At 40.3% G+C, this 17,688-nt stretch overlaps 1 protein-coding gene across 4 annotated transcripts in view; it reads right to left on the minus strand.

The window, feature by feature from the left end:
• mad1l1 (mitotic arrest deficient 1 like 1) overlaps positions 1-17,688 on the minus strand; it is a 1,014,619-nt gene that overhangs the window by 457,134 nt on the left and 539,797 nt on the right. The gene's annotated exons all lie outside the window — the stretch shown is intronic.

Below are 17,688 nucleotides of genomic sequence, written 5' to 3' on the forward strand. Positions count from 1 at the left end.
TCAGTCGTTCCCTGCCATCACCCCTTCTTCCCTACAAGCAAATTTATGCTGAAAAACAAAATGCTGCCAAGCAAACAACCCTCATCACTTTCTTCAAACCGGTGTCATCTCCTGCTGCCGGCAGTTCTAAGAGTTCTGTGAGTCTTCCTTCACCCCTTGCTGTGCTTGATACGATCCTGACGAACACAACAACCATCATCTCCCGGAGCGAACGTACCTGCAACTGTTAGTGAGTACTGTACACCCTAGTATGTTAACTTCCTATGATTTATTACGTTGAATATTACCTTAAATTGATTAAATATAATATGAATGTTGCCTTGTAGTACTGCTTTTGTGTCTTATTGGTATGAAAATGTGAATAAATTACAGATAAATCATACTTAGGAAGCCCTCTAGAACGCATCCCTATTTTCTCCATTTAAATAATTATTTACATTATGCGTCGACTGCAAGGAACGTATCTCCCACGTATAACAAGGATAGGGTGTACTCTTATCTAGGCAGGCAACTTTATGATTAGTTCCAATACAAAATTAATTTTGCTTTTGTTTCCATTTGATTTGTTCTATTGTGATACACTGTATGTGATAATAAGTAGGTTTTTGACTGGAATATACACAAAACATTTTTTACTTCCAATTTGGGAAAAATATTTAAAGCTCCTTCAACAATCAGTAAGTCCTTTGAATATTTTCACTGTACATGGTGAAGGTTTGATAGATGGAATCTGCTGTTCACAAGTTAACCCTGATTTGTCAACATGAGGAAATGACCCAAGGTTTTACTATGACAATCATTACCAAACTGATCACCTTTTCACCAAATGGCAAATTCAAAACCTTCAAACCAACCCTTGACATTTACTAAACACTATTTTTACACATGTTTCTGTTTTACTATTTTCTGCTGTTCAGTCTCCCTCACTTAAAATTATTCTGGGACCTACTGGCTGGCGTAGCTCAAACAACACTACTCTTAATGCCAGTGTTTTACAATCTGCCTGTTATTCTTGGATACATCCCAAGCAGAACCAGTGCTATCAACAGCCCCTGAAGTGCAACTACAGCTTGTGTAAAGTGACTAGTCTGGATACATTAAAACATGACAGAAAGCCACTTGCAGCAAGATGGTATCTTTACCAGACCGGAAGTCCAGAGGCATGGACCAAATGATCAGGAGTGATCCTATCAGGCAGATGTGGAACTTAAACTCAGTTACCATAAATTTAGGATAATAGATCAGCAATAGTAATAGTGAACACGAACTGTGACCACACTCACAGCAAAGGTGTTGGTTCATAATTGCTCTTTGTAAGCTACCAGGTTATAAAATACACCAACATTTTGGGTATATTATAATAGACCAGGCATGGCTCCCAAATACCTTCTCAAGAGTAGCAAGGGTCTCGGCTCGAAATGTCGACAGTGGTTCTCCCTATAGATGCTGCCTGACCTGCTGCATTCCACCAGCATTTTGTGTGTGTTGCATAAGTATTCAATGCTGGGCTTGACAATAAGACATATATTTTAGATATTAATAACTATTTATTTGAACCCAAAGACTAATTCAATATCCCTTTATCATCTGAATTATTTTTGATGTGCAGAACTTCAATAGTAAATCAGAAACATTTCCTTTCCTTTGCTGTGCACACTGTGATGCTTATAAATAAATGAAAACTTACAAGCCATTGGTGATACTACTGCTGAGAATTAAGATGCCAGTGCCTTATGAAACCAGATTTTGTATGCAGAAGACCTGTATGTTGCACATTATATGAAAAAACCCTCTGGCAGTGCCCTTCACAACTTCAGTCTGCCTCTTTACACTTTACAGCAAATGCCACACATGATAATCAGGAGTAGGACACTTGGCCCTCATATCTGCTATGCCATCAAGGAAGATCATAGCAGGTCAACTCAACACACACACAAAATGCTGGAGGAACTCAGCAGACCAGGCAGCACCTATGAAAAAGAGTACAGCTGATGTTTCGGACAGAGACCTTTCATCAGGACTGCAGAAGAGGAGTCAGATCTAGAAGATGGGGGGGGGGGGGGGGGGGGGGAAGGGAAGGACAAACTGGGTGCGCTCAAACTTCCAGTAGTGAGAATGTGCTCACTATCGCCATGACCATCTCTTTGAAAACTTTCGAAATAATTCTTTGTTGATCATGCTTAGCTTAAAAAGGCAGCAATCCACACAAAATGCCTTAGCTATATTTCTTCCTGTTGCATGTTAATTTGTTCCTTTTTCATTGTGAGTGTATGAACAAAAGCAATCAGAACTCACTAAATTCCAGTAAGTGGATATTTTTAAATAGGAGTAAGCTGTAGCAATTGTTCATAAAATGGTTGAAAATGGAAATGAAAGTACAGGAAAATAATAAAGTAGCTGCTTGAGCTTTCTGATATCTTGGGTGCAATGCATAAAAGAACTGGCAAATTCTGAACATCCTCTGAAATTTCAATGGAAATCTTGCAAAATTTGAAAGATGTTAAAAGAAAACTACACAGTGGTCTCGCAATTGTTGTCTTGATAACAGCCTGAAATAAAACTGGTCAACTAGTTAATTTAGAGACACAAGAGGCTGCAGATACTGGAATTTGGAGCAACAAACTCAGCCCATAAAGGAATATTGATTGACATTACTACTCATACAAGAGGCACATCCACAATGTGAGTGTACTCAAGCAGAAAATGCTAAATTAAAATTCCATGGATGAGTTTCCATCTCACAGTCTAATATGTGAAAATTTCTCATCGAGATGGCTCCAAAAGGAATTCTAGCAGATTTGGAGATATTGCTTCTCAATGTGAAGTGCTGAAAGTACTCCAAAGTGAATTGATTTTTAGAATATTCTTGAAGTAAGATATCTGGGAGTATTAATTTAAGTGAAGTTGACGGTGTTGTGGGACTGTATCGAGCTTACTGTACATATGGGACACCATGAAATGCAATGAATAGCATGAGTAAATAGCATGTTTTCATTTAATATGGCTTTTAAAAGGTCGATCATTTTATCTGATTACAACTATAAATGTCAAAACTGGAAAGCCTGAAATGTTAAATTCTCCCAATTGACTGGAATCCTGATTTGATCAATACCCAACAGTTCGTGCTGATTTCCATAGTTATTTACCACTTTGAAAATATACAAAAGGTTCCAATATTCATTATTCATATTTTTGCATTCATTAGCAATATTGATGTATATGAACTGATTAACAGCTTGGAGAAGAAGATATTAAATTGGAACAGCTACATCATTCTAATTGTTTTCAACATTTGGATCTTGCCTAAGAGAGGGACGAGCACAGCTGGTTGGGAGTTATGACCTGCGCTGCCAGTTGAGACATATTCAACTCTTCCACCCTATTTCATCCCTGACATGTACCATACCATATGAAAGGGAAGTTATTTAAGATGATATTTTATTTTCATAAAATGAAAACAATAGCTAAGTTTCTGTTTAAAGATCCACATTGAAGTAATTTTGACAACTGGAACCTAGGGCACTAGTTCGTTCTTTCAAGTGTTTCTCTGATCTCTGTTGCCGAATCTCCCTAGAAGTATGCCAACAGTTTACCCTGTCCTAGAAATATCAAAAAATGGATACAAATCTTAATGAAATTTAATCTTGCATAGCTAATCAAGAATGCAGAAACCAACCTGTACTGACTCATTAAAAGTAATGTATCTGCACATAAGTGTCAAAGATTTGTATATGTCAAATAGATTTCAACAAATTGGCTACCTTTTCATTGTGTTGAAAGATTTAGAACATTACATGACCAAAAGGAGTTAAACAATGAAGATTAAATAATGGTCCCATTACTTAAGGAGGAAATTATCTAACCGAGATGTTTGATGATTACAGGGAAAAAAATTACAGAACAGGGAGAAACATACCTTAAAATTAGGAGGTGTTACACAAAGTGTGATGCAAACTTGGAACTCTGCTGTGAGAAACCTGTTGAAGCTCAACCAGTTGAAAATGTGAAAACTGAGAACGAAAGGACTTTATGTTTTTAGTGGTATTAAGGAATGCAGAGTCAAACCGGATTGGATGAGTTAGAGTACAAGACTGTCTACATTCTATATGAACATAAAGAGCATCAGAGATCTGAGGGATACATTTTTCACACAAGAGTCGTTGCTATCTGAAATGAGCTCACAAAGGAGGTGGTTGCAGGACTTCTGGGGGCAGAGCAAAATCAAAATGGCGCTAAACAGCAACTTCTTTACTCGCATCTTCGGAAACAGCTCTATTTCTATCTTTGATTTGTCTTTTTCCTTTTCAAGGTTCTTTTGAAGACCCTGGCCTGAAGTTACACTCTGACGACTTTGGTTCTTTGCGAGAATGGGACCCGCTCGCAGGGCCTCATGACCAGCTGCTATTTAATATCCCAAAGACGTGGCCTGGAAAATAAGCATGCCTTCAAGGATCCAGATTTTTGTGATTCTGGAATTGTGCTGATTCTAGATCGGTGCCCCTGACTGAAATGTCGTGGGAGACACAAAACATTGGGAGCAGCGGGTTAGCTGCTGGGGGTGGTGTGTCTGGAGGGCTGCACCCTTCTGGTGCCAACTCTTTGGGCTCAGAGCTCAGAAAAGGGACACAACAGACTTATAACATCATAAATCAGTGAGTTGTTTGTTATGCCACCCCTCTCGCTATGAAACAAGGACACATCTTTTTCCCTTTTTCGGGAGAGACAGAGAGCCTGTGGTATGTCAAATTACCGGGTGAATGAATAGTTTTGGGGGGGGGGGGGTACTGTAAATCTGTGTCTGTATTGATGCTTTACTGCACACTTCAGTGCTTGGTGGAGGGTGCTGATGCTTTTTGCTGGTGGGGGGTGGGGGACGTTGCCTTGCTGCTTTTTGTGCGTGGGAAGGGGGAGCTGGGGGGGGCATTGGGGTTCTAACGTTTTAACTGCCATTCACTCTTTGGGGCACTTTTCTGTTTTCATGGATGTTTGCGAAGAAAAAGAATTTCAGGATGTATAATTGTATATATTTTTCTGACATTAAATGTACTCATTGAAACCTATTGAAAGTTGAAGCATAAAGGTGCATTTGGACAGGTATGTCGAGAGAATGAGCAGAGCATAAAGGACATGGATTAGTATAGGTAGTCATGATGGTTAGCACAGATATATGGATCGAAACACCTTTTTCTGTGCTGTACCACTCCACGTTCCAAATTGCAAAAATCCTAAAATGGAGTAATGGGCGCAGTCATTCGCTGAGATTGACATAATCTACTGGATGATATACCCACAAATGGGCTATTTTAGAGTGGAGGCTATAGGACAGCCTTCAACCCTGGCCACAAAGAGCCTGCACTATCTCAGTGGCTCCTCATGGGCATCAACACAGAACACCACATCCACAGATATCATGACTCTCGGGATGACTTTTACAGCTCACAGCGTCAGACTTCGGACTTCAATTCCAGCGTCATCAGTAAGGAGTCTCTGTACGGCCTTCCCATGGAATGTGTGGGTTTTCCGTTACTCTGATTTCCTCCCACAGTCCAAAGACATACTGGGCAGGTTGTCATTGTAAATTGGTCATTGTAAATTGTCCTATGATTAGGTCAGGGTAAATCAGAGTTGTCAGGCATTGTGGGGTACTGAGGCTTAAAAGCCCAGAGGGCCTACTCCGCACTGCCTTTAAATAAATAAAGTAAAACATTCTTATAAATCAAAATCAAAACTGCAGATGTCGGAATTTGAAATAAAAATAGGTAATGCAGGAAAGACTTAGGAACTCAGTTTTTTCCCCAGAATTTCCCTGTTTTTAAGTAAAATTTCTCATTTTGTTTTATTATATTTCTATAATTTGCTTTTGAATGTGTCTTTTAAATATTTTAAATTTAATCAAATTCTTTATTAGTTTTAATATTTTAAACATTATTTTACATTTTAACAGATCCTGAGTGACTTTGAATACAGTGGATTCCAGTTAATTGAGCCATTGATTTATCGGGGCAGCCATTTATTTCGGCCAACAGAAAACAAAAACTAAGTTGAGAGAATAGCCAGGATTCCCTTCTCTTATTTGGGATACTATGTTGCTTTATTGGGTCCGGAGACTTGCCAAACAGCTTCTAACTAGCCTCAGTCACGTGTACTTGTTAAAAACAACACCACACTTAGAACAAGCAGATTTTAAATAGTGTCAGTTGCGTGTGTTTGTGTTCAAAAAGCAGTGATTTTTGTCACTGATAGTTGGCAAAAAATAAGCAGCAAAACAATTTGGAACTGTTTTGCTCACCACAGTATCAAGCACTCAGGTTGGGGATGCCAGAAACAGCCAGAGTGAAAATGAAATTATTTCACTATTTCAACAAGTTAGAAATTATGAAGAATTTGAAGCTTTCAACAATGATCTTGAATGTTTCCAATGCAAATGAAGGTTTGGAGGATGTAATCGTCTAAAGCACTGTATAAAAGCAGTCCACTGGGCGACTGTGCTGATTTTGCTCACTTATCAGAATCACAATTAGAACCAGGTTTAAAATCACCGACATCTGTCATGAAATTTGTTGTCCTTACGGCAGCAGTACAATGCAATACATATAATAGAGAAAAAAATAACTGAGTTACAATAAGTATATAAAATAGTTAAATAAGTAGAATAAAAATAGAAATAAAAAGAAGTAATGATAGCATTCATGGGTTCAATGTCCATTCAGAAATCTGATGGCAGAGGGGAAGAAGCTGATCCTGAATTGTTGAGTGTGTGCCTTCAGGCTTCTGACCTCCATCCTGATGGTAGCGATAAGAACAAGGCATGACCTGGGTGATCAAACCACAAACAAGAGAAAATCTACAGATGCTGGAAATCTGAGCAACACACACAAAATGCTGGAGGAACTCAGCAGGCCAGGCAGCATCAATGGAAAAAAGTACAGTTGACATTTCGGCTGAAACCCTTCAGCAGGACTGGATAAAAAAAAAGAGAAATAGATTTAAAAGGTAGGGGGATGGGGGAGATAATCAGCAGGTGATGGGAGTCTTTAATGATGGAAGCTGCGTTTCTGAGGCATCGCTCCTTGAAGATGTCCTGGGTACTACAGAAGTTAGTGCCCATTATGGAGCTGACTAAATTCACAACTCTCTACAGCTTATTTCAATCCTGTGCAGTAGCCACCACCCCCCCCCCCCGCATACCAGACAGTGATGCAGCCAGTTAGAATGCTCTCCACAGCACATCTGTAGAAATTTGCAAGTGTCTTTGACGACACACCAAATCTCCTCAAACTCCTAATGAAATATAATTCTGCTGTTGATAATGAATAGTAATTAGTTTTATTGTACTGTAGAGGTATTGGTAGTGTTCTAATTTATTGATGATGGGGGGGCTTGGTCTCTGATGATGGGTGGCTGGTCTCTGATGGGGGGGTTGGGCTCTGATGACGGGGGCTGGTCTCTGATGATGGTGAGGGTTGGTCTCTGATGACGGGGGGCTGGTGGCTGATGATGGGGTTTGGTCTCTGATGACAGGGGGCTGGTCTCTGATGAAGGGGGGGTTTGGTCTCTGATGACGGGGGGGGTTTGGTCTCTGATGGTGGGGGGGTCTCTGATGATGGGGGGTCTCTGATGATGAGGGGGTTTGGTCTCTGATGACGGGGGGGTTTGGTCTCTGATGGTGGGGGGGTCTGATGATGGGGGGTCTCTGATGATGAGGGGGTTTGGTCTCTGATGACGGGGGGTTGGTCTCTGATGATGGGGGGGTTGGTCTCTGATGACGGGGGGCTGGTCTCTGATGAAGGGGGGGTTTGGTCTCTGATGACGGGGGGTTGGTCTCTGATGATGGGGGGTTGGTCTCTGATGATAGGGGGTTTGGTCTCTGATGATGGGGGTTGGTTTTGATGATGGGGGGGTTTGGTCTCTGATGACAGGTGGGCTGGTCTCTGATGATGGGGTGTCTCTGATGAAGGGGGGGTTGGTCTCTGATGATGGGTGGGGGCTTGTCTCTGATGATGGTGAGGGTTGGTCTCTGATGACAGGGTGTCTCTGATGAAGGGGAGTTGGTCTCTGATGATGGGTGGGGGCTGGTCTTTGATGATGGCGAGGGTTGGTCTCTGATGACGGGGGGGGGTGCTGGTCTCTGATGATGGATGCTGCTTTCTTGTGACAGTGCTCCATGTAGATGCACTCAACGGTGGGAAGGGCTTTACCATGATAGACTGGGCTATATTTACGACATTTTGTACACTTTTACTTTCAAAGGCATTAGTGTTTCCATACCAGACCATGAATCAACTAGTCAATATACTCTCCACCGCACATTAAAAGAAGTTTGTCAAAGTTTTAAACAATATGCCAAATCTTGGCAAGCTTCTAAGAAAGTAGAGGTGGTGTTGTGCTTTCTTTGTGATGGTACTTATGTGCTGGACTCAGGACACATCCTCTGAAATGATAACACTGAGGAATTTCAAGCCTATTAAAATGCCATCAGTTAGTACAATGGATTAAGGTAGATGAAGAAAATGGCACTGGTGAAACACAGCAATGCTTTGCAAGCAGCTTACAAAACTTCTTCTGAACTATTGCATTGCAATCTGCAGCCTGTAATTTGCTTTTTAAGTAACATAGCTTTGAACTGTCTTTGAACTTTGAACTCATGCTTTCACAACCTTTTTGAAGTCTTGGCAGACCGAACTCTCAGGGCTTCTTGATACACTGGATGGACCAGACTGCCAATTTAAAGAGGGCAGAAGATGGGGGTCTATGTTTCATGACAAATTCTTCATGGTGCTCGGATGTAGCAATCTTGCCCCACTCTTGTTCCCCCGACCTGGAATATCTCATGATCAAGAGCTGATTGCTCTACTTAGTAAAAGGGCTGTCCTCTATGACCCTGACCACAGTCTACATACTGCCAAAGGCCAATGTTAAGCATTCAAGCTATTTAGTGAAGCAAATAGTAAACAACAAACAGCCTACTCCACCTGCTTTCAACTCATTGTTCGTGACTTCAATCAGGCTTGTTGGAAGAAATCTCTGCCCAGTTACCATCAACATATCACCTGCAGAACAATGGGTCCCAACACATTCAACCACTATTATAGTATAATTAGAAATGCTGTACTGTACTTCAGGAAATATGACCATCTGGCTGCCCTCCGTCAACCTGCATGGAGGCAAAGGCACACAAGCAAGAATCCAGAGATGCTCACAGGAGGCAGAGACCTCAAAATTGTTTCAGTCAGTGGACTGGGCAGAGCTCAAGGACTCATCTGAGGATCTGAAAGATGGATGTCACGGGCTTTATAAAAACTGTTTTAGACAAGTATGTCCCCACAAAATGGACCAAGAGGTCCACTATCTGCGAGGGACAGATTAGTGGCAGGTAAATCAGGCAACCAAGTAAAATCAAGAGGTCAAGGTATGACCTCTGGAAATCCATCGCACATGTGAAGTGGCAATTCCAGACCACTGAAGGATGCTTGGCTGTTATCTGAATGGGGAGAAAATTCAAACACCAGAAGTACACAGGGACTTAAGATTCCTTGTGCAAGACTCCCAGAGGGTTAATTTACAGGTTAGGTCCGTGGTATAGAAGGCAAATGTAATGCTGGCGCTTATTTCAAGGGGAATAGAATCAAAAAACAAGGAGATAATGCTGAAGATTTATAAGACACTGGTCAGGCCGCACTTGAAGTATTGCTGACAGTTTTGGGTTCCAAATCTCAGAAAAGGTGTGTTGCCATTGGAGAGAGTCCAGAATAGGTTCACACGGATGATTCCGGGAATGAAGAGGTTAACATGAGAAGCATTTGGCAGCTTTGGGGCTGTAATCATTGGAATTTAGAAGAAAGCAAGGGGATCTTATTGAAACCTTACCAAATGTTGAAAGGACCAGATAAGGTGAATGTGAAGAGAGTGTTTCCTATGGTGCGGGTGTCCAGAACTACAGGGCACAGCCAGAAAATTGCGAGATGACCTTTTAGAACAGATGTAAGAAGGAATTTTTTTTTAGCCAAAGAGTAGAGAATCTGTGGAATGCTCTGCCACATACAGCTGTGGAGGCCAAGTCTGTGGGTATATTTAAAGTGAAAATTGATTGTTTCCTGATTGGTCAGGGCATCAAAGGATGTTGCGAGAAGGCAGGTTGAGTGGAATCCATGATCAGCCATTATGGAATGGTGGGGCAGACTTGACGGAACTGAATGGCTTACTTCTGCTTCTTTGTCTTATGATCTGATGGACAGCTGTGGCAGGATTTAAATTCTATCGCCTCAACCAAACAACACTGGTGACTACAACTTTTCACTCCCAGCTCAATGCCATTTATGCTCACTATAACCACCAAAAAACGAGGCATCTTCACAAACTTCCACAGTCCCTGATGACTTTGTGATTTCAGTCTTTGAGGCCAATGGGAGAGCATCCTTCAGGAGGGTGAACACACAGAAAGCACCCAGCCCAGATGGGCTGGGCAAGTACTGAATACCTGTGTGGAGTGTTCACAGATATCGTTATTCTCACTTTGGCAGCCTGAGGTATTCACCTGCTTCAAGCAGACTTCACTTACACCAATGCCTCAGAAGAACATTTTAACCTGAACCAACGTCAATCCTTGAGTAGCACATATATCCACTGCGATTTCAGTGCTCTGACAGGTTGGTCACGTAACATACCAACTCCTGCCTGAGGAGTGACTTGGATCCACTCCAATTTGCCTTCCAGCACAACAGATCAACAACGGATATCACTTCATTGGCTCTTCACTTAATCCTGGAATATCTAGACAATGAAGATGTCCTTCATTGACTACAGCTTGGCATTCAATACTATCATCTCCTCAAAATTAATCAATAAGCTCCAAGACTCCAATATCTCCTGGTGCAACTGGATCCTCGATTTCCTCACTTGCAGACCCCAGTCAGTTGGATTGGCAACACCATCTCCTCCACAATCTCCATCAGCACAGGTGCACCACAAAGCTGTGTACTTAGTCCCCTGCTTTACTCACTTTATACTTATGACTGTGTGGCTAAACACAGCTCCAATACCATGTTTAAGTTTGCTGATGACACCACTGTCGTAAGTTGAAGCAAAGGTGGTAATGAATCAGCATGTAGGATGGAGATTGGAAATCTAGTTGAGTGGTACTAGGAGAACAGCCTTGACTTTTAGTCAATGTTAATAAGACCAAGGAGCTGATTATTGAGCACAGGAGGAGAAAACTGGAGTCCATGAGCCTGTTCTCATCAGGAGCAATTTAAAAATGCATTTTAATAGATTTTTATTGGCAAATACTGTACGTTATTTGATCTGAGATACTATTTTACTATTTTGTTTTGGGTGATTATCTCAAGTTCACCTGTCCTATCCCCAGTAAAACGAAGAACATTGTGGATGCTTCACTAAAGCTTCTACACCAGTTGAAATCAATTTCCAACAGAGCTTATCTTGTTTTATTCTCCTCAGAACCTGCTCTTATTCAATACACAGATCATGCTGAATCTTGAAAATAAAAAAAAACCAACTACAGATGCTAAAAATCTGAAATAGAACAGAAAGTATCAGCAGGTCATGCAACATCTGTGAAAAGAGAAACAGTTAACATTTCAGTTGAAGAACCTTCCTCAGAACTTTAAAACAAAGAAAATTGGCCAGTATCAAGCTGCAGGAGGGTGGAATGTGGATGGATACAACAAAGGGAATATATTTGATAGCATATGACCAGGATTTCCTGGGGATGTAACTAAGGTCATCCAGCCAGTTGCTTAATGGGGGTGGTTAAGATGAGAGAAAATGGTCTTTTGTTCATAACAGAAATGAAGTTAAGGAGCAGGATATTGAGATCACAGACAATCGAATGCAAGAGTTGCAAAATGCAGTACTGTAGGACAAGTGCAGTAGGTCACGCTGTGCTAATGGTGAAAATGAAACTGATGTCACAAATGGATGCTTTGGCCTATTCTGTGTCTCTTGACAAGAGATCCTGTCTGACATGTTGAGTCTTTCCGGCTAAATACAATTCCTTGTGCAACAGGAAATATAAATAAAAATACATGATTGTGCCCTTCAGTCTACAAAAAAATTAATTTTGACTTGCTCATCTGTAGCTCAGTGAATGTATTCTGCAAGAATTGTCTCCACCCACAACTTTCACCAATACAAAGTTTGTCTTTTACTTCTTCAGAAAAAAAGTAATTCTTCAAACATTGAAGAAGTTAATGGCAGGGAACACAAATCTTCTCAAATTAACACAGAGTTCAATAAGTTCAGATAAACACTGTCCTCTGCAGTTTAATTTCAGAGTTGTGAATGCCACAGCATTTCATCAGATAATTTCAGACAATGATTCTGCTCACTTTATTTCATCTCCTCTGTGTTTTAACTTGTCCCAGTAACACTTTTTCACCCCTGTCACATAACTTGTTTTTTCCTCTCTGTTTCCACTCACCTCTTCCTTTGCATTTGAAAATCATTCCAACCTCTCCCATTTTATACAGGACATCAACCTGAAATACCAACTATAATTTTCAAAATACTATGTGACCAAATGAGTATTCCCAGAATTTTACACTTTAATATTTTTTCTACATAACATTTTGCTTTTGAATGCAACTCCCTTCAAACATACTTCCAGTAACTCATTTTCAGACGAATGGCACTGAATTTAATAATTTATTTTAAGTGGTAAATAAGTGCAAAATCTATATATGTTGACTGATTTGTTAAATAAAATTTTTTTATTTTAAATTGTCACAAATTGGAAGGACCGTCCTCCTAATTTATGGCGAATTAGGTACCCAGAATTGTTGTTTTTTATGTTCTTTTTGCTGTGGTGATCAAAATGAATCCAGTTTGCTTTACCTGGAGGTTATCCTCACAGACTTGACATTGAATGATTTGAAGTTAATCACTATTAGCTCTAAAGGAAGTAGACTGACAATCTCTCAATAGGGAAATGGATATTTTTAAATAGCATTCATTTCCACAACTACTTCTATACCTAATGCTGCTCAGTAGTTTACAATTAAAGAACATGAGGATCAATGTAACACCATTAAGCATTTACAATTGCACATTGGAAGCCATACAAAAGTAAATAACAATGAGGCAAGTCAGGAATGTAAAGACATATGCAAATATGTAAGATCTACAGCTAATTCTGCTATGAATTTACTGATACAAATACCCTTACATCTATGGGTTTCTTTCTGGTGCTTTTCCCTAATTTTTCATTTCATTCTGTGAACCCTTCCCCTATTCTACAAAATAATATTAAGCGAATTAATTCGATTTTGTGGCCTAGAATTGTATGGATATATCTTGGTGAAAAGAAATACAATAATCTGACTGGAGGCCTATGACTTGTGAAATGCCACAGGGATCAGTGCTGGGTTCGTTGTTGTTTGGCATCTGTATCAGTTATCTGGATGACAATGTTGTTAACTGGATGAGCAAATTTTCAGATGACACCAAGATTGGGGGGTATCGAGGACAGTGAGGAAGACTATCAGAGCTTGCAGCAGTATCTAGACCAGCTGAAAAAATGGCACGATAAATGGCAGTTGAAATTTAATACAGACAGGTGCAAGGCATTGTTCTTCAAGATGACCAACCAGGTCAGTCTTACAGTGAATGCAGGGCACTGAGGAGAGCAGTAGAACAAAGGCATCTGAGAATACAGGTCCATAATTCATTGAAAGAGGTGGCACACATAAAGAAGGAGTCGTAAAGAAAGCTTCTGGCACATTGGCCTTCAAAAAATGAAAGCAATGAATACAGGAGATGGGATGTTATGTTGAAGTTGCATAAGTCATTGGTGAAGCCTAATTTGGAGTATTGTGTGCAGTCTTGGTCACCTACCTACAGGAAAGATTTAAGTAAGGTTAAAAGAGTACGGAGGAAATTTACAAGGTTGTTGCTGGTACTGGAGGACCTGAGTTATAAGGAAAGATTGAATAGGTTAAGGCTTTATTCATTCAACACAGAAGACTGAGGGGAGATTTGATAAAGGCATACAAAATTATGAGGAGTATAAATAGGGTAAATGCAAGCAGGTTTCTTTCCCACTGAGGTTGGGTGGGACTGCGTCACGGGTTAAGGGTGAAACGTGAAAAGTTTAAGGATACATGACTCTAAGAAGGTTAATGCAGCTGCAAAACATTGCTGAAGGAGAAAACATTTACATTTGATTGCTGGATGTCTGCAGTTGCCATTCTCATGGGAGAACAGAACTTATGACACTGAAAGTAACATTACGGTCATCAAAAGCAAAGAATTCTCAGCAAAGCAAAATGATTCAATCCCCACTTTGATCATGCAAAGTCAATGAGATAAATGCAGAGGTCAAGAATAAATCAGACCAGATATAAATCAGAGTCTTAAACTGCCATCCCAGTGCCATGACATCTTCCTTTCCTTTTGACCTATGAAACCAGTTACCCACGTTTCCATCGATATGATCATTGAAATACCAGAATCCTGAGGATTTTCAATAAATGACAAAAAAAATCACAGTTCTTTTCCTTACCCAACTTTTGGAGATTAGAGTAATGTTAATCTAACAGACAGCAGTACAATGCCTTTGTCTTTTCTCTTCCTAACTTTGTTATAAGATAAACTCTGCAAATACATACTACTGTCTTGAGCTCTAACCACTGACAATCAAATGAGACATATGTATGGCTGATAAACTACCCCACCCTTTCTTGTTACTGTATCGTGTGGCTGTGTGTCATTTATAGAATCATGCAGGTGCCCTACTATTATAATTTGGACATTCTTTCTGGGTTATTGTTATGGGCCTTGGTTTATAATTTTACATCGGTGTCTATGTACATGGTTAGATTCACCACCACATACCAGACTGAGACAGCCAACTTCAGTTAACAAATGACACAATTAGAATCAGAGCAGATTCATAGAATATTACAGCATTGGGTAGCACAGTGAAATATTACTTGTGCTGTTTCCTCACAGTTACACTAACCTAGATTTAATCCTGACCTCTGTGGGGTTTCTCCCTGTAAAACATGCTTTCTCCCCCAGGTACCTCCCATATTCCAAAGACATGGGGCTGATAAGTTTAGTATTGGCATTTGATGGTCAGCATGGGCTTGATGGGCTGTAGGGTTTGTTTCCATCTTCCCTGATTCAACAATTCAATGAAGGAAGAAAATGCTGGCTTTTTGGAAGAGCTTTTCTTCCTAATCCACTTGTAATTAAACTTCAATTATAAAAAAGTGTTCACTATATGAAATCCTAACAAAGCACATGAAATATTTTGACACCCTTCAAAACTGAGTATTTTACTATTCCTTTTCTTTACTTTTCATGCTAATTACAAGAGGACAATCATGCTAAAGTCTCAGCAAGTACCTATCTTCCTGTTAAAATGGCCGACAATGGTGACTTACAAGAGTTCCCTTTGTTACGAATGATGAACAACTCTGATGGGCAGAAGGGTACAGAATCGCCAATAACCCCCCACCCCTTGGAGAATCGCAAATCGCTACTATTCCGATGCTGTTATCAAGGGAGATGAGAGAGACACAGGAAAGCTGCCAAGACAGTTGTTATTGATAACAGCTCATACAAATTTATGAGAGAGAGGCACAGCTAAGGTGGAATGACTCCAGCTAACAAAAGAGAACGGAACCATTGATTACTGCTATTGTCTTTTGGAGAAGGTTTGTGTACTAGGTACTGTTCTATTCATTGAAACCCCTCAGGGGGCAACCAGAGTGGGCTGGTTTGATGGGTTGCATCATCTCAACCTGATTGACACCTGAGACCCCGTGAGTGGGGATAAAAGTGAGGTCTGGGGAACACCCCTCAGACGCACCAGAAGAAACGCTACGAGACCAGTGGGGGCTTGTGTGTGTGTCCACCCTTACCTGGGTGACGAGTCAACCACGGAAGAACGGTCTAGCTAAAGGACAGAGGGGTCATAAGTGAATGACCACAACAACAACGCATTGACGGATCAAGATCGTAAAGGAAAGTGGGCAAGTCAATAGCTGTTACTGTTCTCTCTCTCTCTCTCTCTCTCTCTCCAACAATTGCAACACAGCGACCAACAACTACCGCAGCCTGCATGAACATATTTCCATCGGACAATTCATTATCCCCTAGACAACGATAGAGCTTATTTCTTATTGATTATTATTATACCCGCACTTTTAGGTTTAGTATTGATGACGTATATTATCTGATTATTGGCATTGATATTATTTTTTATGTATTTTTACTAATAAATACTGTTGAAAATAGTATCACCAGACTCCAACGGACGCTCCTATCTTTGCTGGTAAGAAACCCAGTAACGGGGTTCATAACACATTTCACAGAAGTATTTAGCCCCCTCATCTATTTTCACATTTCACTGTCTGATTTTCTAAATTTAAGATATATTGAAGTAGGATTTTATGAGCTAATCTACAAAACATTGTGCATGTCAAATAAAAAGAAAAATTCCAAAACCTGACTACAACTTACTAAAAATTAAAAACCAAAATTGTGAGGCTGAAGAAGTATCCATCCCCTTTGTAATTGCTATGTTAACTTTCCTCAGATGCAATATGATGCAATATAGTGCATTACCTTACCAACTCACCCAGTTTGGTGATGTCAAAAATTGGAGAATAACCTGTTTTCAATGAATTCATAAGAATAAATATCCCCTCTATAAGGTCCAACAGTATGGTAGACTTTCAATACACCAAACCAAAAAGCCAAGAGTATTCAAGACAAGTCAGTGAAATGATAATAGAGAAGCACAGATCTGGCGAAGCATACAAGACCATTTCAAAGACACTGAACATCCCTTGCTCAGTGCAGTCCAGCATGTGGAAATTGAAAAAATATGAAAACACAGCCACACTGCCTAAGTCAGGCCATCCTTCTAAACTTAGTCGCTGGAAAAGAATGGCACTTGTAAGAGAATCTGCTGTGACACCAAAAGTCACACTGAGTGAGCAGCAGAAATCAGTGGCTGTAACTGGAGATGAAATTCATGGATGCACAATCTCCAAGGCCTTGTACAAAAAGGGTATTTATGGAAGAGTGGCAAAGAAGCAGCCCTGGCAAAAAAAAATAATATCCACGCCCATAAACACTTAACAAAACATCACGTAGAAGATACTGTAAAGATGTAGAAGAAGGTCTTGTGGTCAGATGAGACCAAAGTGAAACATTTTGGCCTCAATACTAAGCGCTATATGTGGCGTAAATCTAATACTGTGCATCAGCCAGATAACACCACCCTACTGTAAAGTATGACAGAGGTAGCATCATGCTATGGAGATGTTTTTCAGCAGCAGGGACTAAAAATCTGGTCAGGATTGATGAGAAGATGAATGCTGCTAAAGATATAGAGACTCTGGATAAAAGCCTGCCAGCTTCAGCCAGAAAGCTTAAATTGGGAAGGCAGTTCATCTTTCAGCAGGACAACAACACAAAGCACACTGCCAGAGGATGGAGTGTCTTCAAATAAAGAAAATTGAAATCCTTGAGTGGCCAAGTCAGGGTTCTGACCTTAACCCAATCAAACATCTCTGGAAAAACCTCAAGATTGCTGTCCACCACCGTTCCCCAAAAAACTTGGCACAGCTGAAGCAATTTTGCAAGGAGGAATGACAAATGTTGCTTCATCACATTGTGCAAAGCTAATATAGATTTACCTAAAATGATTACTGGCTG

This window comes from Hemitrygon akajei, chromosome 11 (genome assembly GCF_048418815.1).
Source record: "Hemitrygon akajei chromosome 11, sHemAka1.3, whole genome shotgun sequence".
NCBI classification, from domain to species: Eukaryota; Metazoa; Chordata; class Chondrichthyes; order Myliobatiformes; family Dasyatidae; genus Hemitrygon; species Hemitrygon akajei.